Source organism: Schistocerca gregaria, chromosome X (genome assembly GCF_023897955.1).
Source record: "Schistocerca gregaria isolate iqSchGreg1 chromosome X, iqSchGreg1.2, whole genome shotgun sequence".
NCBI classification, from domain to species: Eukaryota; Metazoa; Arthropoda; class Insecta; order Orthoptera; family Acrididae; genus Schistocerca; species Schistocerca gregaria.
Genome location: NC_064931.1, coordinates 76,404,669 through 76,428,387, shown reverse-complemented (window position 1 = coordinate 76,428,387; position 23,719 = coordinate 76,404,669). Strand labels below are relative to the sequence as shown.

Below are 23,719 nucleotides of genomic sequence, written 5' to 3'. Positions count from 1 at the left end.
CGCTCTACGATCGATTTTCATTTTTCTATGGTCTGCCGCCGATAGCTGAGTGGATGCCGGCACGGTAGCTCAGCGTGTACGGTCAGACGGGTAGCTACCCTCTGTAATAAAAAAACTGAGTTACTATATCAACGACGATCTGAAACGGGTGTCTTGCGACATCCGCGCCGAGCAGATGCAACGAATGAAAATGAACAAAATGAGATTAAAAGAAAGAAAAAGTGGTCAGTGCGACAGAATGTCAATCTTCAGGGCCAGGGTTCGATTCCCGGCTGGGTCGGAGATTTTCTCTGCTCAGGGACTGGGTGTTGTGTTGTCCTAATCATCATCATTTCATCCCCATCGACGAGGAAGTCGCCGAAGTGGCGTCAAATCGAAAGACTTGCACCTGGCGAACGGTCTACCCCACGGGAGGCCCTAGTCACACGACTACGTTACATTTTTTCTATGTATTTATTTTTTCAGGTGAAACGCGCTGTACCAGAGACTGAATGCTCAGCGTTCATGTTTGGGCAATTAAGACTCCGCACATTACATTTTTGAACAGACGTCGACGTGGTTCTGTATTGAACTTGTAGCTGCACATCGTCAATGACTGGGAAATAAGCCCCGTGTATGTTTTCTCCCCACTTGACTGCACACGGTGTACACCGGGTTTCTGACAGACACGTTTCCATTGCCTTGGTAGAGATCCTACCTGATCTTCGTCAAACTATATCGTTCCAGCAATATGGCGTATCAGGTAACTTTGCACAAATTGGTCGCGAACACATGCAGCAAACATTCTCTGAGAGGTATGTAGAAAAACAAATGCCAGTTTCGTGACAAACTCGTTCATGTGATCCGGCCCTATTTGGTTTCTTCTTATAGTACCACGTGAAAAGTCTTGTGTACGAAGAACATGTCGAGCCCGAATAGGATCTTCTGACAAGAATTATCGCTACTTGCGGCACTGTTCCAACAAGCCCAGCGTTATTTGATCGTGAACGGCAGAGCTCGTGAGTGACTACGTACTGTCTCCGGAGATGCGTGGGCAAGCCTTCTAGGACAACTGGTACGAATGCAACACACTGTGCAAGTGAGTAAAATTGTTACAAAATTCGCCTTCTTGGATTTTTATTAGCGTCAGCGGACCAACGATAAAATCTAAATGTGCTCATTTCCGCTGATAACTTTAGATTCAGGAGTTTACGGGTCGTGGTCTGATATTTGAGATTAATACACTTTCACTTCTTCATCTTCCCTCAAAGGTAGCTTCGTCACGGAAGCATACTGTAAATCGTGAACAGTCACACTCCGAACACTACGTTAGCTTGTGGCGGTGCTTCAAGATTATTGGCGACTTATGAGTTTTGCTGCTAGGAAGTCTTCAGTCCAGTCGCATGTATGTTTCTAAACAACATAAGCACTTATTTAGTGTGCTACAGGACGTTTTGAGATGTCAAGAGATATCTCATCAACTCCGGCTCCGCCAACTGCAGCCTACTGAATCTCGTGAAAGAACAGAAGAATCTGAGAGTTATAGAATCAACGTTTGCGGAATTATTACTGGTTATTTTCTTGCCCAGCTTACGGTGGATAGTGGGTCAGGTTCTACAACTGTAGTACTGATTTACAATCGAATAAACGCACCAGTTGCACTTTCTTTTTCTTTCAGATGGCACGACCGCTCATTTTTCAGTGGCTATATGTCTGTCGTCATGAGGGTACACAGACAGCGATGTGAGCCGAAACCGGTCGTGCTACTTAAAAGAAAAAAGTGCGACTCGATCGTTTATTCGATTACAAATCCTCACCGATTTCTGCAGAGGAGTTGTTCATCTCTAAAAAAAAATAATCATACGTGAGCATGAAATGTACTAACTCAAGGCCACTTCTGCAACCTATTTATAACACACAGCGTTCAGTTATAGCTTCTGGATTATTTCTTTGCCCACTATGGAATCAAATCCTTCCGCTACCACGTCTGCACCACAGTTGGAGAGTGGTTGCCGAGAGACCGTAATGTGGAATCATATCTCTTTCTGTCGTCGCGTTTATGCGCGAGCTGAGACTTACCACGCGATACTAAGGGGTGAAACTCCATCGAAGCAAATGTAGTGCAGGTTTAGATGCCTGTACGGTGCATACGCAGTAGGTGCCATTGTTGCTGCCGCATGGCAACAGATTTGGTGACGCCCTCTCTGTGTGTCCTGAATTTGGAGCAGTAGGGGGCACACTTTTCCTGGTTCACGTAGAGTTCAAAATATGTGCCCGTTTCCTTTCCCAACCGGTTGAACAGTCTGTAGTGGTGGACGAAGAAACCATTTGAGACATTCGCATTGGCACTGAAGTGGATCCTCGCAAACCCAGGATTACTTCTGGAGGAAATCGAGCAGATACTACAGCACGCACTAAATATTAAATCACTTTACTGAATCGTGAACGAGATAGAATACTTAACTTAGAATCAATCCCGGTCCACAAAAATGATAAATATGATAACTGCGTATGTTACTGTCGCTCGAACACAATAACTTATCACTCGATACATTACAGAATGACAGTCTCATCTCAATGTACAGTTGACTATAAACTTTGTAATACAACACGCTTTGCTGGATCTGCAGTAAGACGATGCTGGCGCCTTAGGTGACGATGATTAGAGAGTGGGGTGAGCGGCGCTGCGCTCTGACGTAAGTACTCTTCCGGCAGCGGTGGCATATGGGCGTGTCTCTCTTTCGTCGCTGCCGTCCTTACTTGTGGTCCTGTCGGTAGGCACCAACTCTGACATCGCACCTCAATTTTTGTCTGTTGTTGTTATTACCTCAATCCTTTTACTTTGTTGGAATATGTAAGACCTCGTTTTCAAAAAATGGTTCAAATGGCTCTGAGCACTATAGGACTTAACTTCTGACGTCATCAGTCCCCTAGAACTTATAACTACTAAATCCTAACTAACCTAAGGACATCACACACACCCATGCCTGATGCAGGATTCGAACCTGCGACCGTAGCAGTCGCGCGGTTCCAGACTGTAGCGCCTAGAACCGCTCGTCCACCCGGGCCGGCCCCATGTTTTCGTTAAGGTAATTGTTAGCATGTCACATGCAGGTAAACGGTATTACTGTGAGTCTGACTGGCGAGTTAACAACTCACTTTATCTCTTTATCTATAGACGTCATCTTGTTGCGCGAAAATACACTCCTGGAAATGGAAAAAAGAACACATTGACACCGGTGTGTCAGACCCACCATACTTACTCCGGACACTGCGAGAGGGCTGTACAAGCAATGATCACACGCACGGCACAGCGGACACACCAGCAACCGTGGTGTTGGCCGTCGAATGGCGCTAGCTGCGCAGCATTTGTGCACCGCCGCCGTCAGTGTCAGCCAGTTTGCCGTAGCATACGGAGCTCCATCGCAGTCTTTAACACTAGTAGCATGCCACGACAGCGTGGACGTGAACCGTATGTGCAGTTGACGCACTTTGAGCGAGGGCGTATAGTGGGCATGCGGGAGGCCGGGTGGACGTACCGCCGAATTGCTCAACACGTGGGGCGTGAGGTCTCCACAGTACATCGATGTTGTCGCCAGTGGTCGGCGGAAGGTGCACGTGCCCGTCGACCTGGGACCGGACCGCAGCGACGCACGGATGCACGCCAAGACCGTAGGATCCTACGCAGTGCCGTAGGGGACCGCACCGCCACTTCCCAGCAAATTAGGGACACTGTTGCTCCTGGGGTATCGGCGATGACCATTCGCAACCGTCTCCATGAAGCTGGGCTACGGTCCCGCACACCGTTAGGCCGTCTTCCGCTCACGCCCCAACATCGTGCAGCCCGCCTCCAGTGGTGTCGCGACAGGCGTGAATGGAGGGACGAATGGAGACGTGTCGTCTTCAGCGATGAGAGTCGCTTCTGCCTTGGTGCCAATGATGGTCGTATGCGTGTTTGGCGCCGTGCAGGTGAGCGCCACAATCAGGACTGCATACGACCGAGGCACACAGGGCCAACACCCGGCATCATGGTGTGGGGAGCGATCTCCTACACTGGCCGTACACCTCTGGTGATCGTCGAGGGGACACTGAATGGTGCACGGTAAATCCAAACCGTCATCGAACCCATCGTTCTACCATTCCTAGACGGGCCAGGGAACTTGCTGTTCCAACAGGACAATGCACGTCCTCATGTATCCCGTGCCACCCAACGTGCTCTAGAAGGTGTAAGTCAACTACCCTGGCCAGAAAGATCTCCGGATCTGTCCCCCATTGAGCATGTTTGGGACTGGATGAAGCGTCGTCTCACGCGGTCTGCACGTCCAGCACGAACGCTGGTCCAACTGAGGCGCCAGGTGGAAATGGCATGGCAAGCCGTTCCACAGGACTACATCCAGCATCTCTACGATCGTCTCCATGGGAGGATAGCAGCCTGCATTGCTGCGAAAGGTGGATATACACTGTACTAGTACCGACGTTGTGCATGCTCTGTTGCCTGTGTCTGTGTACCTGTGGATCTGTCAGTGTGATCATGTGATGTATCTGACCCCAGGAATGTGTCAATAAAGTTTCCCCTTCCTGGGACAATGCATTCACGGTGTTCTTATTTCAATTTCCAATAGTGTATTTTGCAACTATATTCTGAGATTGCATACAGTCAGTTTCGAAATATCCGTCGGCATCTGCCTTCCCATTTGTTACGGGATGAGTAATCCCAAAATATAATCGTGAAATATTGTCACACAACAAAATAACGTTCATAAATAGAGCGATGGCTGCCTCCGTAGCCGAATGGTTGCAGCCGAGACTCGTGTGATAGCCTGGTCAAAGATGGACGATTGACTACCTTTATGCAGACTGGCTCAAATGGCTCTGAGCACCATGGGACTTAACATCTGTGATCATCAATCCCCTAGAACTTAGAACAACTTAAACCTAGCTAACCTAAGGACATCACATACATCCATGCCCGAGGCAGGATTCGAACATGCGACTGTAGCAGTCACGCGGTTCCGGACAGAGCGCCTGGAACCGCTAGACCACCATGGTCGGCTATGCAGACTGGGTCTCCGTCTTTGGACCCTACCACAGAATGCACGTGCGACGCCCACGCTACCGCGCCTACTACGCCAATTACCTCCGTGGGATTTTCCACGTTCCCTCTCTCAGCTGCAACGTGCCGTCGGCCGTTGTGACCGAGCGGTTCTAGGCGCTTCAGCCAGACGTTAAGTCCCATAGTGCTGACAGCCATTTGCAACGTGCCTGGCGCGGTGGGTTCGACTGCCGTCTGTAACACCCCCTCACGTTACTTCGAGCCTGCAACGGGCGCAGCGCCTGCCACCGCATTGTCTTTGTTTTCCAGTTCCCCTCTCCCCCACCTACCACTGCTGTGACAGACCATGGAATTTCATGACCCCAGTTGGGTATCTCCTTCTTCAACTGTCCACTGTCGGCAGTATTGGGGACGCAATGGCCACACCTCGTGTGGTCGATCCTTGCCCGCCGGCCGCGGTGGTTTCGCGGTTCTAGGCGCGCAGTCCGGAGCCGTGCGACTGCTACGGTCGCAGGTTCAAATCCTGCCTCGGGCATGGATGTGTGTGATGTCCTTAGGTTAGTTAGGTTTAAGTAGTTCTACGTTCTAGGCGACTAATGACCAAAGCACTTGAGTCCCATAGTGCTCAGAGCCATTTGAACCATTTTTTGATCCTTGTCCATTCGGAACCCCGCCCTGTCATCGAGCCGGAGGCACCCCATGCGTGCACATCTCCCTACCTTCGATCAACTTATAAGGAACGATCAGTTTTCCTCACTTGCATTTTCTGACGTTATCTGCTGATTTGCTGTACTTTCTGTAAATAATGTTCTCATGTTCCCTTAAAAAATAATGCTGTACACATATTTCATTTTTTTCGGGCTTGTTAGCGGGCATTAATATTATAAACCTCTTTGAAGAAAAAAGTTTGCGTCACTGCCTTCGCCGTGGAAGGAGCCAGGTTCGACTCTTGATTCCTCCTCGGATTTTTTCTGACGTAGGGAGGCCTGTGTCGACTCCACCCAGTCTCGCGAGGTCAAATGAGGAGCTGCTTGAATAAAGAAGGAGCGGCACCACCAGGATTCTTCTACTGGTAATAATGGCTGGAGGAATTGGTAACATGCTGATCACATGTTCCAAGATCACAGATTGTTGCCCGAACTGCGTCTTAGGAAGCAGACGGCCAGTCGGTACAAATCTGAGGCCTAAAAATGCTCAAATGTGTGAGAATTCCTAAGGGACCAAACTGCTGAGGTCATCGGTTCCTAGACTTACATACTACTTAAATTAACACGCTAAGAACAACAAACACACCCATACCCGTAGGAGGACTCGAACCTCCGGCGGGAGGGCCCGTCTAAGGCCTAATCCATGAGAGCTGTTTAATGTAGTTTAGATAAAATGATTTGTTAACTTACCAATTCGACACTGACAAGCTAAATGATGAAAACTTTAGAAGAAGGTACATGATAGAAATTTGAAATAGGTTTGATGCTCTCAGGACCCACGAAGATCAAGACGAGGGTGTAAATAAACAGTGGATCACTGTGAGGAATAATATCAAAGAGGCAGCCAAGGTCACAATAGGAACAATTAAGAACAGGAGGAAACCGTAATTTGATGAGGAATGCAAGAAATTGGTAGAGGAAAGGAGAAAAGCGCGATTAGATTGGGATAGAATAGGAGACAGAAAACGAGAGGAGTTCTTGAACTTGAGAAGGGAAGTTGGTCGTGGGCTACGGGCAAAGAAGAGGGATTATTTGAACAATCAAATTACAGAAATGGAAACAAACAGTAAAACAAAAGACATAAGTGAACCTTATCTAGACATAAATGGGTATAGGAAGGGCTTCAAGGCTAGGACAAATGCACTTCGAGGAGATGCTGGGGGAATACTGACAGACCCCAGTGCTATATTAAGTAAATGGAGGGCGCATTTTGAGCATCTATTAAATGTACACCAGGAAGCAGGAAATGAGCAGGCGTACGAAATACATACAGCAGAACCCCAGATACCTGAGCCAACGTTAAAGGAAGTAAGAGATGCAATCAAAAAATTGAAAAACCATAAAGCACCAGGATCAGATTGCATAACTGCAGAATTAGTTAAAAATGGAGGACAGAAATTGGTGGAAGCAGTTCACAAAGTGATAACTAAAGTATGGAACTCAGAGATGATACCTGAAGAGTGGCAGGGGTCGATTCTGATCCCAATTTTTAAGAAAGGTGACAAAATGGATTGTAGTAATTATAGAGGGATATCCTATTACCAGTATGTTCCAAAAATTTCTCGAATATTCTGCTAAGCAGGCTTACACCATATGCAGATGAAACTGTGAGTGATTACCAAGCCGGCTTTCGGAGGAACAGATCAACTATAGACCAAATATTCACCCTGCGTCAAATTTTGGAAAAGAAATGGGAATACAATAAACCAGTTCATAATCTTTTCATAGATTTTACAAAAGCATATGATTCAGTATTGCAATCAAAATTGTACAGAATTCTTTTGGAACTTGGAATACCAAAGAAGTATGTTAGAATTATAGAAGTGAGTTTGAAAAACACAAAAGGTAGAGTACGCGTGGGGAAATTGGAGTCTGAAGAATTTGTAATAAAGAACGTACTTAAGCAGGGAGATGCCCTGTCTCCGCTACTTTTTAATTTGGTCCTAGAATATATTTTACGAATGGCAGCAGATAATTCAGAGGGTGTGGAGTTAAATGGAAATATTAAGATATTAGGGTACGCAGATGATCTAAACATCATTAGCGATAGGAAAGAATCTGTAACAGCAAATGCGAATGCGTTAATCAAGGCTAGTGAAAATGTAGGTCTAAGGATAAGTGAAGACAAAACTAAATACGTGCTTACTACTAGAATGCCAACAGCAGTAGATCAGGAAATGTTAAGAATTGGAGACATGCAGTCTGAAAAAGTGAACACATTTAAGTATCTAGGCGTGGACATCACTTCGAGAAATGAGATTGAATCCGAACTGAGGAAGAGATTACGGGCGGGAAATGCGTGCTACTTCTTACTGAATAGATTACTTTCATCACGGATATTGTCTAGGAATTTAAAGATTAGAATATACAAAACTATTATTCTACCAGTTATGCCGTATGGGTGGTGGTCTCTCACTGTGCAAAATGAAAAGCCGTTTAGAGTATTTGAAAACAAAATTTTGAAGAAAATTTTCGGAGCAAAAAGGGATGACAGCGGAGAGTGGCGAAAACTGCATAACGAAGAGGTTCACGAACTCTATTCAAGCCCTGACATAATCAGTATTATTAAATCACGTAGGCTGCGATGGGTGGGTCACGTAGCTCGAATGGATGAGGGCAGGGCAGCGCGCAGAGTACCTAGAAGGAAAAAGTCCTGTCGGGAGACCGAGGCGTAGATGGGAGGACAATGAGAAGGCCGATTTGAGGAGCCTAGGTATTGAAGGAGAATGGAAGGAAATAGCCCAAGACAGGGACAGATGGCGAAAATACGTTGCTGCGGTAATGGACTCTCGAGTCCGGTATGACCAGTGAGTAAGTAAGTAAGAGTAAGTAAGTAACTTACCAACTAAACTCACAGTAACACCAGTTAATTGCTGATGATAAGCTATCAACATCCAGTAATACAAAGAGGTGCTACATAACCCGACAATTTAGAAACAAAATTGAGTAATAACAGCAACAGACAAAAACTGTTTTAGGTGTAATTTCGTTAGAATAATTATTACTTAAAACATCTTTGCACTTTACAGATATGAATAAAAGTACCCACTAACGACGGCACAGAGGTGCTGAAACTTGTCTGGGCAGTAATACGAAACAGTTGCTTGTGTAATTGGAGGACCTGAAATCCAGTAATGTAGTGTGTAAACATGGTTACTACTAGAGGTTCGAAACCAGATGATGAATGAGGACTGAAGAATATTCGCAATTTCTGCCCTGAAAGTCGGTTCTTTAAGTTCTCTGAGAAGGTTCTCACGAGGTGCACAGCGTATCTCTTCGAGAGTCTGACAGCTAACATTTTTCACTCTCTGTCGTCAGTCTAACAAGCCTGTGACCGTCCGCGCTGCCCTTCTTTGTCCCTTCTAGTCCGCTAAGGGACGGCGTCCGTACACTCTACTATGAGCCGTACAACGCTTTAGTGTGCGGTCTCTTTCTACAGTTTCTCAGTTTTCTACCAGTAGCCTGCCGTATGAGTTATCTGCAACTGACAACTTCCTTCGGTTGTGAGTCACTAATCCTGCGTCAAAGGATACCAATCTTTTACGCTTCGTTTAGTTACAAGAACATTAACACATTGACATCTAGTTACGAGTCTTGGTATCAATGTGATATTTTGTCGAGATCTTACAGGACTTTAGTACAGTTTCTTACAGGAAAGAATTTTTTAGTAAGTCACCACATCAACTGGTAAATGTGAAGGCTGCAACTATACTGTTCGCTAAGTCATTATGTTTAAAATGAACGGCAACGATTCTATTACACTCTCTTTGAGAACACCAGATACTGCTTCAGTGTTTGTAAAAGACTATCTATTCAGGATAACGAGCTATGTCCCACACGTCAGGAAATTAACGATTCAGTCACAATCCTGGTTAGGTTTGCGGCAAGAAAGCGTTTTCTTTAGAAAACGTAAATGTGGTAACGAATCAAAAGCTATCCGAATCTCCAAAAAAAAGAAAAAAAGAAAAAAAAGAAACAGGCTTATTTTCTCGACACATGACAATATTACAACAGAAGTGCGCGAATTTAATTTCGCATGATCGATGCTTTCAGACCCCGTAATAATTTCTATGGCAAAAATATTTTGTTTCAGGTACGTCGTAATGTTTGGCTCAAAATACGTTCTGGAATTCCGCTACAAGTATATGTGAGTGACGTAGGACGCTAGTTATCCCTCCTTTGTATAGATGAGTGTGACCCATGCTCTTTTCAAATTACAGGGGACTCATCGACTATCTAGGGATTTGCGGCAAATTACGGTCAAGAGTGTAAATAGTTAAATTTGAATTCTACATGAAATTTAATAGACTTCATCGCGTCCTAGGGGCTTTTATTGACTTTAACGATTGAAGCTGCTTTCCGACACCACTTTCAGTGACTACTGAGTCACTCATCATAACGGTTGTGCGACTATCGAATGACACTACATAAGTTTCCTTTGTAAAGGAACACTTCAAGACAGAATTCAACATTCAGGCTTACTAACGTTTGTACCATTGACAGCCTTAACATATTACCAGAATTGCTTCGGGTTTCGAGACAGATCCTGTGATATTTTTCTGCGCCAGTTCTTGAAGGCTAGACACATTGCTCTTCTGACAGCCGAGATCGTTTCAATTAACATCTGCTATCGGCAGATTTAGGCTTTGTTTTGTACCTTTTTTTGCAGTAGGTACTGCTAATATTCCCTGTATGTTAAGGAGGGTGTCCACCACCTTTACTTATTCTGATAGGGACACAATTTATAGAATTTCGTCAACTACTCGCTTGAAGCAAATGTTTAAGAAATGATATAACATCTTGCTTATCTATTTTGAGGGCAACGGCCTTGACGCAGTGGATACACCGGTTCCCGTCAGATCACCGAAGTTAAGCGCTGTCGGGCGTGGCCGGCACTTGGATGGGTGAACATCCGGGGCACCATGCGCTGTTGCCATGTTTCGGGGTGCACTCAGCCCCGTGATGCCACGTGAAGAGCTACTCGACCGAACAGTAGCGGCTCCGGACAAAGAAAACCATCATAACGACTGAGAGAGCGGTGTGCTGACCACATGCCCCTCCTATCCGCATCCTCACCTGAGGATGGCACGGCGGTCGGATGGTCCCGATGGGTCACTTGTGGCCTGAAGACGGAGTGCTTATCTATTATGCTAAACATACACACTGATCAGCCAGAACATTTTGACCACCTAACTAATAGCAGGTATGTCCCCCTTTCGCACTTTCGCACAGATAACAGCACAGACGCGTCGTGGCATGGAAGCAATGAGGCCGTGGTAGGTCGCTGGAGGAAGCTAGCACCGCATCTGCACACACAAGTTATCTAATTGCCGTAAATTCCGTGGGAGAGGGCGTTGAAATTTGACGCCACGTTCAATCACATCCCAGATTGGTTTGACTGGGTTAAGAACTGGTGAGCTGGGGAGCCAGCACATCAATCAGAACTCGCCATCGTGTTCCTCTAACCACTCCATCACACTCCTGGCCCTGTCACATGGTGCATTATCTTGTTCAAACATGCCACTGCCGTCAGGAAACATGATCGCCACGGAGGGTGTACGTGGTCTGGAATCAGTGTACGATACTCCTTGGTAGCCGCATGGTCTTGGGCGCCTTGTCACGGTCAGCGCGGCTGCCCCCGTCGGAGGTTCGAATCCTCCCTCGGGCATGGGTGTGTGTGTTGTCCTTAGCGTCAGTTAGTTTAAGTAGTGCGTAAGCCTAGGGACCGATGACCTCAACAGTTTGGTCCCGTAACACCCTACCACAGATTTCCAGATCTTTTACTATACTCCTTGATAGTCATGGTGCCTTTCACGAGCTCCTCTGGACCCATGAATGTCCACGTGAATGTTCCCCAGAGCACAATGGAGCCGTTGCCTGCTTGTCTCCGTCTCCGTAGTACAGGTTTCAAGGAGCTGTTACTCTGGAACACGACGGATTCGCACCCTCCCATTGGCACGATGAAGAAGGTATCGGGATTCATCATGTAACGCTCTGCCACTGCGTCAAAGTCCAGTGCCAATGGTCACGTGCCAATTTCTTTCGTAGTTGCCGGTTTCATGGTGTTAACTTTGGCACAAACCCTCACCTCCGATGAACACTCACCATCGAGGACAACGTACTGGATTCTATTACTTAAGAAGTCTTCGAGCCACTCACATATTAGGGAACCAATCACATATCCTCGTACCTTAGTTAGGAGTCTGCAGTGGGGCACCGAGTCAAGCGCTTTCCGGAAGTCAAGGAATATGGCATCCGTCTGATACCCTTCATCCATGGTTCACAAGATATCATGTGAAAAAAGGGTGAGTTGCGTTTTGTAGGAGCGATGCTTTCTAAAGCCGTGCTGATGCATGGACAGCAACTTCTCTGTCGCAAGGAAATTCTTTATATTCTAACTAAGAATATATTCGAGAATTCTGCAACAATCCGGTATGAAGGATAATGGTCTCTAATTTTGAGGATCCGTCCTTCTACCCTTCTTATATACAGGCGTCACCTGCGCTTTTTTCCAGTCGCTCGGGACTTTACGTTGGGCAAGAGATTCGCGATAGATGCAAGCTAAGTAAGGAGACAATGCAGTAGAGTACTCTCTGTAAAACCGAGCTGGAATCCCATCAAGACCTGGCGATTTATTTATTTTCAACCCATTCAACTGCTTCACAACCCCCTGGAATGTCTATCACTATGTCCTCCATACGGGAATCTGTACGAGACTCAAACGGCGGTATGTTTGTACGATTCTCCCGCGTGAAAGATTTCTCAAATGATAAATTTAATATTTCAGCTTTCGTTTTACTGTCTTCCATTGCCAGGCCAGACTGATCAGTGAGTGACTGGATGAAAGCCTTCGACCCGCTTACCGATTTTACGTAAGACCAGAATTTCCTTGGGTTTTCAGCAAGATCTTTTGCTAAGGTATGACGGTGGTAGTGGTTGTATGTTTCGCGCATCGCTCTTCTTACAGCAGCACGAATCTCTACTAAATTTTGCCTGTCCTCATTCTCCCGATCTTTCCTGTACCGTTAGTGAAACTGTCTTTGCTTCCTGAGCATTCTCCGAATTGCGCTGTTACACCACCGTGGGTCTTTTCCATCCGTAACCCACTTTTTCGGCACATACTTCTCCAATGCGTGATTTACAAAGTGTTTAAAATTTGCCCATAATTCTTCCACGTCCATCGTACCGGAAGTAAATGAAATCGAATCATTTACTAAGTGGGATGCTAACAACTGCTTATCTGCTCTTTCTAGTAAGAATACTCTCCTAGCCATCTTGACCGACTTTTTAACTTTCGTAACCATAGTCGTAATGACAACATCATGATCACTAATCTGACACCGTCGATGAAGTCTGGTCTGTTCGTGGCTTCCAGATCCAAAATATTTGCATTACGCGTTGGCTGTTGATTTAGCTGTTCAAGACAGTTTTCGGATAATGTGTTCAGAAGTAATTTACATGACGGCTTGTCAGTACCATCTGTAATGAATCCATATACATCGCAGTCTATGTTAGGTAGGTTGAAGTCGCCTCCGACTAATATAGCATGATCCTGGTACTTCTGCGATACAGAGTGTAGACTCCCTTTGAATGATTCTAGAACTGTCACGATGGATCCTGGTGGCCGGTAATAACTCCCAACAGTTAACTTTATTTCTCCTAGCCCTGTTACACGTGTCCAGACAACCTCACAATCACACTCTACTTCGATTCAGTAGACACTATATTTTTGTCAACTGCAATGAAGGCACCACTTCCTACGGTGTCTAATCTGTCTTTCCGATACACGTTCCAACCCTCACTAAATATTTCAGAACTTCCTATCTCAGGGCTCAGCCAGGTCTCAGTCCCGAGAATAATTTGCGCGCCACACGCTTCCTGGAGGGCAGTAAATTCAGGAACTTTATTCCGAACGCTATGAAAATTTACTGCTAATATCCTGATAGCTGAAGTGTCTTTACACCGAGCGCGTCCTGATTTCCCTGCCTGCACGTCGACTGGTGAGTGTTCATCAGGTCACCTCGCACTTCCGATGCTGAATCTTGTTTCTTACGGCAAGAAAAGAAAACATTAACATAAACAACGTTCAATTACAAACTACTGTCTCAGCGCCCAAAGGTGAGAGGCATGAAAGAAGTAAACTGAAGTTTTATTTTATATTGGTAGCCATAGTTCTCAGCTGCGAATTAAATGCTTTTTTTTGTAGCTACATGTTTCACTCGTCTTTTATCACAAACGTTTGCTGTCTTGTTTACCAAACATATTTTGTGTAATTGTTCTACGCATTGTCAGCGATACGAAAATAATTGTGTTATACGTACATATTATGTCTGCACGACGGGAATTAACAGACTTTGAATGTGTATTGCTAGTTGGAGCTGGACGGATGGGACACTCCATTTCGAAAATCGTTGGGTAATTCAATATTCCGAGGTTTACAGTGTCAAGAGTGTGACGAGAATACCAAATTTCAGACATGACCTCTCACCGCAGACAAGGCAGTGGCCGACGGCTTTCACTTAATGACCGAGATCAGCAACATTTCTAAAGTTGTCAGTGCTAACAGACAAGCAACACTGCATGAACTAACTGCAGAAACTAATGTGGGACGTACGGATCCGTTTGGACAGTCCGGCGAAATTTGGTGTTAATGGGCTATGGCAGCAGATGACCGACGAGAGTACCTTTGCTTAAAGCACGACATCGTCTACGTCGCCTCTCCTGGGCTCGTGACCAAATCGTTTGGACCCTAAAAGACCGGAAAACTGTTACCTTGTCAGATGAGTCCCAATTTCAGTTGATAAGAGTTGATGGTAGGGTTCGTGTGTGGCGCAGACTCCACGAAGCCACGGACCCAAGTTGTCAACAAGGCACTGTACAAGCTGGTGGCGGCTCCATAATGGCATAGGACGTGTTTACGTGGAATGTACTGGGTCCTCTCGTTCAACCGAACCGATCATTGACAGTAAATGGTTATGTTTTGCTACTTGGAGACCATTTTAACCATTCATGGACTACATGTTCCCAAACAACGATGTCATTTTTTATGGATGACAGTGCGACTGGTGTGAAGAACATGCTGGACAAATCGAGTGAATGGTTTTGCCACTCACATCGCCAGAATACAATTCCACTGCAAAATGGGACATAGTTGAAAGGTCTGTTCGTTCACGAAATCGTGCACCGGCAACACTTCGCCAGCCGAAGTGGCCGATCGGTTCTAGGCGCTACAGTTTGGAACCGCGCGGCCGCTACGGTCGCAGGTTCGAATCCTGCCTCGGGCATGGATGTGAGTGATGTCCTTAGGTTAGTTAGGTTTAAGTAGTTCTAAGTTCTAGGGGACTGATGACCTCAGAAGTTAAATCCCATAGTGCTCAGAGCCATTTGAACCAATTGGCAACACTTCCGCAATTATCGACTGCTATAGAGGCCGCATTGGTAACACCAGTTCCCGTTACATTACCCAAGCTAAACGCTGTCTGGCTTGGCTAACACTTGGATGGAAGATGGGTCGGGACGGCCGAGCATTGTTGGCAAGCGGGATGCATTCAGTTGTTGAGGAGATACTTGATTGAGAAGTAGCGTCTCCAGTCGCGAAAGCTGACAACGGCCGGGACAGTGGTGTGCTGATCACATGCCCCTCCTTTATAATAAAAAGTCAAAAATACGCGACAAGAAGGAGATAGTAGAACCAGAGGGCAAGAAGTTTGTTGCTGTGCCATATAATGGTGCACTTTCCGACAGAATTGCACAAGCTCTCAGAAAAACGAAAGTGAAAATTGGATTTAAAACGAAAGGTACAATTGGTTCTAGGCTACGTCAATTTAGAATCTGATGTCTATAACATCAACTGCCAAGATTGTGACAAATTTTATATCGGTCAGATGGGAAGGAATTTCAAGACTCATTGTAGAGCTTTTTCGGTACACATTTGGACAGAGAAAAACATTCGTCAGGAAACATAGAGGATACTATGAACTTGTTGCATAGGGCGCCGAAGGGGCAATTACTGAATTAACTCGAGGAAATGGAGATTTATGTACACAGAAAACGGCAACCGGAATTACTGACCTGAATGCTTACTTTGATGTGTTCAGAAACCTACTAGTTTGAGCAGCGTCGAGCGCCCCAGCAGCTTGGCGTGCGGTCGTGAGCGCCGGCAGCAAGCGGCGAAGAGACTGAGGCCTTCTTTCCCACAAGAAAACAACTTCAGAAAAGGCGCGAGGCGCTGCCATTGAGATCCCACTCCGGGTATATTATAGACTATCGACTTTTTAATTAATAGTCATTGTTTCGTTAATCACCGTACACTTACGGTTATGGTTTAATTGTTTTGTCATGCTGGAAGGTTTCGATTTATAGATGTGATTTTATTTTTAAACTTCTTATACTGGCTTTTACACAATTGTGTGTTTTACTTTGGCAAGCTAGGAGATTCGTATTTTTACTATTTGCACTTTTATGTGGATTTTAAGTATGGATTTAATTCCACACATTGTATGCCAGTACATGTTTTATTGTCAGGCACTTATTTTGCCTTGTGAAGTAATTTTAATTAATGACTACGCATACTGCCTTTTAACTGTTAACTTTGCGATACTGGTTACCCATGTACCCCAGGTATAGTGCCCTCTGCTGACCTCAGTTATTTGTATATACACCAGACGCGTCCATGGCATTATTAGCACTTACTATGTACCGGCATGTATAATTGGACGATGATACCTACATCTGAATATCTTATGGTGTGTATGACTGGTATGTACGATTGTTAACCATGTGAATACTTTTTATTTTTCTTATGTAGCGCCAGGCCCTTTATAGATTCATCTGCAGAAAATTGAACTTAGTTGGATACACCACTTTTTTGTTTGTAACAGATCTGGAAATAGCAATAACTGAAACAGGTAATAGTGAAGTGTAAAAGTTTGTGTGACCGAGAGGGACTGCAAAATAAAAACAACTACATAGTACAGCGAGCTGCATGTAACAGCTTGTAGTGATCCCTGCCTATCTGTCCTCGGCACAATAACAGATTTATGACATAATTATATTTACAGAATCAGTGACATACAAGATGACTAACCATGTTTGCTTCAAAAATAACTGAAAAAAAGGTTCAAATGGCTCTGAGCACTGTGGGACTTAACTCCTGAGGTCATCAATCCCCTAGAACTTAGAACTACTTAAACCTAACTAACCTAAGAACATCACACACATCCATTCCCGAGGCAGGATTCGAACCTGCGACCGTAGCGGTCGCACGATTCCAGACTATAGCGCCTAGAACCGCTCGGCCACTCCGGTGGGCGATAAGTGAAAATGATATAATTTGTCGATTGGGGGCTCCACAGCCTTCACGTGCTGTGGGAAGGATATAACCAATGTTACACCTCAGCTAAACAGTATTGTCTTCTTTTAGCCATTTACGAGCGGTAACTATGGCTCAAGCAAATATCATTCCACGTTAGTGTATTTCAAACAAAATGTTTCACCTTGCATGTTAAGATGCGAACCGATAAGGTCATGTCAGAATGCTTTCCATCCCATAACAGTGTGTTATCCGCCTCCACAGCACCGAGCGAGGTGGCGCAGTGGCTACCACACTGGACTCGCATTCCGGAGGACGACGGTTCAGTTCCGCGTCCGGCCATCCTGATTTATGTTTTCCGTGATTTCCCTAAATCCCTCCAGGCAAATGCCAGGATGGTTCCTTTGAAAGGGCACGGCCGACTTCCTTCCCCACGCTTCCCTAATCCGATGAGACCGATGACCTCTCTGTCTGGTCTCCTCCCCCAAACAACCCGACTCCCGCCGCTACAGCCGAGGTCACTAACAGACGCCTGTGCGTTGGGGCTCGACTCGGAGGTAAGTCGGTTCGAATCCTGATGATGAATGAAAATTTCACCGCCAATACTTGGTCAGCAAGTGGAGGGGAGGTGGCGGCGTAAAGTTCCTGATCACCAGTCCTGGATTGCATTCCAGACCTGTACGCAGTGTCTCACCAAGTGAGGTCATGCGACGTTGTTGACTGTGACCCGTTTGTCGGGTGAGGACGTTAAACAAGGCGGTGGTGCTGTCCGAGAGGAGCAGGCACCGAGTTTCACCCTCTCCCTTCCCTCAGTATACCCATTCATTCGACATAAACGTACCATTGCACCATTATTCTCATCTGCACTCCACAAATAACCATACCAAACAACTTTCACATATCCGAAAGGAAAGGATCCAGTGTGCTTGGGGGAAGCATACCCTTTCCGACATATGCCTGAACCCACCCTTTGTGATGTATCAGCCAACAGTGGCATAGGACATTTACATTTTTTTAACCATTTTGTTACAAGTACAGAGTTTCAGCTTACGCGTGAATATGAAAACCGTATAACGAATGGTGAAACCAGCACACCGTGTTTTATTTGGATAGTACGCTCAACGCTGAAGCCGGCATCCATTACCCAGTTCTCATACTAACACACAAGTTGGAACATTGTATGTGAAATACACTGAAATGGGATGGAAAGGTAGCTGATACAATTGTACGTATATATGGTTCTCGGGCAAGACGTCGGATGTCATAGTTTTCACTATGACATCCGACGTCTCGCCCGAGGACCATATACACAAGTCCGTCGGGAAAGCCTCAAGCAATACATAGGTGATACAATGTTTGTTTTCATCATATTTACTGCTGGAAAACCCACTTCCGTAGATGTGGCTGCAAAGCGCACGTCCGTCCGGTGGCAAGTAGCCCAAATAGCCAGTTCTAATCGTAGCGGGGAGAGAAATTTGAAAAACCAGTATTTGTCAGGCACGGGGAGGCGATGTGTTGGCGTAGGATTCCTGATCGCCAGACTTCGTGCTAATGTTCTGGATTAAATTCCAGACCTTTCCGCAGCGTCTCTCGATGTGATGGCGATCCGTCCGTCGGGTGGTCCCATTGGTGGTATTCCAGAGGAGCAGGCTATGCCCCGACTCCAGGATTCACCCCCCACCCCCGCCTTCCCCCACCCCGCGCTCATTCTCTCATCATGTACAACACAACATGACACCACACTGCATACACACCCATTACAGTATAACTTTCAATCACAATGTGTAAAGTGGCTATTTTGCCCGGTAAAAGGAAATCCTTTCGGATTAGGCTACTGAACCTACACCTCGGGGTCTCCCAGCAAGCGATGTCATGCGACTGTTTCTATCTTCACTACTTCAAAATGGCTTTACGTCGAAACTGACGACGTACATACAACAAAAACAGACGACGTTATGCAGCCCAAATAGAGTAATACTTGATTCCCTCTAACACGAAAAAGACATTTGCAAAGTACGAGTGAAATATTTCCGTCAACTAAGAAACTTATAACTGTCATATAATAAGTATATGTAGAAATACAAACAATTTACAGCACTCAGTCACACAGTTCTTAAGTAGAATCAAAGACAGAAAGCGTTAATTTATTGATTCTTTAAGTTTCGGAGTATCCGCTGGAGAAGCTTTTGCTCATAGTTCCTGCAGATCATTCGTCATTCTTTTTCTACATCTCAGATGTTTCGATTTTTTGCTGAAGATTTCAAAATAATTTATTAAATGTTCAACTAATTATAAATCACGAAATTTCGAACGTCCCCTCGGTTGGCCTGGAACACGCATAAAAAACATTTCAGTTGCAGGGTGGAATATTTGGTACTGTTGCGATAGAACTGAAGCTATTTTCCAAAACTACTTTATCTATTCTTGAGAGGCAGTTTGCCTTCAGTTCGCCAGTATGCACTTCATCCGTTATTACGTGAAAGTAACGTAAGTTTCAGACTCTGTATGTACTCATGTTTCCGCAGACAATTACTGAATGATTTTATGCTTTGTGACTGGAATTAAATTTCTCGAGTGTGGCTTCGTACTATTTCAATTTTTATGACGAGTAAAACTGTGTGATGCAAACGAACTGTAATCCGGATTCCTGCTCAACACCTTAACTTCTCGCCGGCCGGTGTGGCCGAGCGGTTCTAGGCGCTTCAGTCTGGAACCGCGCGACCGCTAAGGTCGCAGGTTCGAATCCTGCCTCGGGCATGGATGTGGGTGATGTCCTTAAGTTAGTTAAATTTAAGTAGTTCTAAGTTCTAGGGGACTAATGACCTCAGATGTTAAGTCCCATAGTGCTCAGAGCCACTTTAACTTCTCAGGAATGTTCTTCGCAACATACAATCTACTAAGCAGAAAAATAATCATTGCCTCAAATTACAAGAAGTGAAATTTCCTAATATAACTGAAACTTACCTGTTTCCGGAAGTGTTGGACGTAATTTGAGCAACGAGTAGCTTTTCACAGTTCACCTAACAAGAGGATGTTATCCTCCAGGTAGAAGATTACGGCAGTGGAGAGAAACAGGGTTCACATCCGGCCGTCGAGGGTAAGGTTCGTGTAGTATCCCTAGACCCCTTAAGGCGAATGCTGGGGTGGTCTTTTAAAAAGAAGTGCAAATAGGAGTGTGCATCTGAGGCTCGTAGTGCATCGGCTTATTTTACATGATTTACGTCATCTGCGTTATTTTTTAGAATATTTTCTGAAATCTCTGAGCTCGATAAGCATGACTACTGTACCGTACTGTACCGTTCATTGTTATCTAGCGTTACAGCCTGACCACCCTCGCGTCGCACAGGCTGATGCTAATTTTAATCGTGAGAGCGCTTACGTTTTATTATTGAATTTCTGGTGAGCTCTTCTCCGCTGTTTAAAATCGACACAAATATCCGTATTAGTCTGCAGAAATTGCAGTACCAAGTCAGTAAACAATCTACTTTCTGTCATATACACCCAGCGTAATGACCATTTTGTTGAACCTAGAAAAATTCGGGCTTTTGCTGGTGATCCTTACAATCATTATTCGTAAGCATAATCTTTGAATCGAAGAGAAAAGAGGGAAAATGGCACTGGTAGAATATCAACAACCGAGATTGTTCAGTGGTTAAGGCACTGAACTCGTATTCGTAACAGTGGGGTTCAACTCGTTGTCCGGCCATGAAGATCTGGGTTTTCGGTGGTATCCTGATGTCGCATAAAGCATATGTTGGGATGTTTCCTTCTGGTAGATCGCCTGCCTCGGGCATGGATGTGTGTGATGTCCTTAGACTAGTTAGGTTTAATTAGTTCTAAGTTCTAGGCTACTGATGACCTCAGAAGTTAAGTCGCATAGTGCTCAGAGCCATTAGAACGATTTTTGTACACCCACTATTCTCCTTACAGTAAAGCAAATACTAAGCGCCCTTACCTGAAGATGGTCTGCAACAGTGCAATACTCAGTTTGTGAACACCACCTATTTAGGGAGTTTCAGAAAAGTGATTTATGATTTACTGTTCACTGTTTGAGAAATTTCCATTGCCCACCATCCACGTTGTCGCTGGGCACTGTGTGAGCCAAAAAATCGTGAGGATGTGAGGTACGATTTCGCAACATCGTGAATGAAGTCAGGAATAGATAATGTCGATTCGTTTGTTTACTGGATTCAGGAAACTCTCTAAAATCTGAGTAATTACAACAGATGACTGTACCTAGTACCTGCCCTGATGCCACATACCTGTTGTTTTCTATAAACACAAAGGATTTGGGTGACAGGGTGGGCAGCAGTCTGCAGTTGTTTGCAGATGACGCTGTGCTTTACGGTAGAGTGTCGAAGTTGAGTGAGTGTAGGAAGACACAAGACGACTTAGACGAAATTTCTAGTTGGTGTGATGAAAGACAGCTAGCTCTAACCTTGGAAAATTGTAAGTTAATGTGGATGAGTAGGAAGAACAAACGTGTTACGTTCGGTTACAGTATTATTTGTGTCCTGCTTGACGCAGTCAGCCGGCCGGAGTGGCAGAGCGGTTCTAGGCGCTACAGTCTGGAACCGCGCGACCGTTACGGTCGCAGGTTCGAATCCTGCATCGGGCGTGGATGTGTGTGATGTCCTTAGGTTAGTTATCTTTAAGTAGTTCTAAATTCTAGGGGACTGGTGACCTCAGCAGTTAAATCCCATAGTGCTCAGAGCCATTTGAGCCATTTTGAACCAGTCAAGTTCTTTAAATATCTGGAAGTAACGCTGCAAAGCGATATGAAATGGAACGAGCACGTAAGAACTGTGATAAGGGAGCCGAATGGTCGATTTCGGGTTATTGGGAAAATTTTCGGAAAGAGTGGTTCACCTGGAAAGGAGACAGCATATAGGACGCTGGTGCGACCTATTCTCGGGGTTACTGCTCGAGTGTTTTGGTTTTGTACCGTGTCAAATTGAAGTCGACGCAGTTCAGAGGTGGATTGCTAGATTTGTTACCGGTAGGTTCGAAAATCAGGGAATCCCTGGTGGGAAGGCGACGTTCTTTTCCGGAAACACTGTTGAGAAAATTTAGAGAACCGACGTTTAAATCTGACTACCGAACGATTCTACAGCCGCCAACATACATTGTGCGTAAAGGCCACGAAGAAAAGATTCGAGAAATAAGGGCTCATACGGAGGTACATAGATAGTTGTTTTCACTCGCTCAATTTGTGAGTGTAACGGGAAAGGAAATGAGCGGTAGTGGTACAGGGTACCCTCCGCCACGCACCGTACGGTGGCTTGCGGAGTATCTATATAGATGTAGACGTACTTTACGTGTTTCGCTGACAAGTAGGGCATGTTCGACGATACGAAGTCAGAAAGAACTTGCGTAAGACCCAACTACATTGCCATATATATCTGACCAACCTTTTATGAAAGCTACGACGACATTGCAGCTTTTACATAAAATGTGATAAAAGCACCTCGGTGCACGGTCGAATATTTTATAAAAATTATTTTATAAAAGACCTTTGACAAAGTTATTTTACAGTGTAATACAGGCCTAAAATGCGAGAAGCCTCGTATGATGCTGAAAAATCTGAGTTCCGCTATTAACCAGCTTCTTGCATTTTTCCATTTACAGTGACTTTCCATTAATGTTCAGTAATACCCTGAGGTAAGCACTATCAGAATTTTGTACTACAATTAACGGTCGTGTTTGTATTGGTATTTGGCGACATTAACATTCCCATCCTCGATAGTAAAAATTCCTGTTCTTTCGAAAATTAGCAGCTAACAACTGCAACAACATAGCCTTAAGCCACTTTACTCACATTTATTCCTGGTGCTCCGAATAGATACCGGTGTACAGTGAGCCACAGTAAACCGCTGCAGGCTTTATAAACACGCTGTTATCAAATCCTTGACCGTCTAAAGGTCAAATCTTTTTGAGGAAACTTGTGCAGCGGTCAGGTTCCAAACACTTACGCATCTTCCACTAAGACTATCAACATAAGACCGCTGCTCACAGTGTTAGATTTTTTGCTGTCAGAAGAGTATCTATACGAATAATTGTTCGTATTAGAGCGGACATTTTAAGCTCGTCACCACTTGACGAGTCTCCCTACTCAGATAAAGGAAAAACCATAAAACGGAATCACTGAGAGAAAGCTGTGGCCGTGAAAAGCGAACATCATTGAAATACGGCAGTTAAAACGTTTATTTATGGAAGTGATAGGTGGACGGCCGGCAACAAGTCTGTGTGCCAGCCTTTATTAACAGCAGTCAGTGCGCAAGCCTGCCGTATTGATTGTTCCAGATAATGATTAGCATCGCCAAACGAGCCCCCTACTGTGTCGTTCACAGGCAGCAAAAACACTTCCAATATTCAGCTCGCGGAAGCGATTGTACTTGCATCGTTTCAGGGTACATGTACTCTACGTATTTTTGCTAGCCTTCCTTTCTTCAGAGTTATATAACTAATCTATACCGACAGTTTCTTGGAAGCATCAAGACCGTAAAATATTGTATTCGCAAATAAACCCAGATACTAAAAAGGGAAAGGAAACACGTGCACATCGGAAACAGGACACAGTTTTAAACCACGCAGTCCTAAAATAACAGCCCACTGACCTAATCTTTGTATTACATCCGAGGTAACAGATTCACAAATAATTTTTTAAAC

The 23,719-nt window shown here is 45.0% G+C and overlaps 1 protein-coding gene and 1 pseudogene across 1 annotated transcript in view; one reads left to right on the top strand and one right to left on the bottom strand.

Moving 5' to 3' along the window:
• The window catches only part of LOC126298883 (argininosuccinate synthase), a 167,433-nt gene extending 144,491 nt beyond the window's left edge, over window positions 1-22,942 (bottom strand). The window contains exon 1 of the mRNA XM_049990416.1: window positions 22,869-22,942. The gene's annotated coding sequence lies outside the window, so the exon portion shown is untranslated. The remainder of the gene's footprint in view (window positions 1-22,868) is intronic.
• On the top strand, window positions 10,558-10,675 carry LOC126299791 (5S ribosomal RNA; annotated as a pseudogene).
• Window positions 22,943-23,719: the final 777 nt, after the last annotated feature.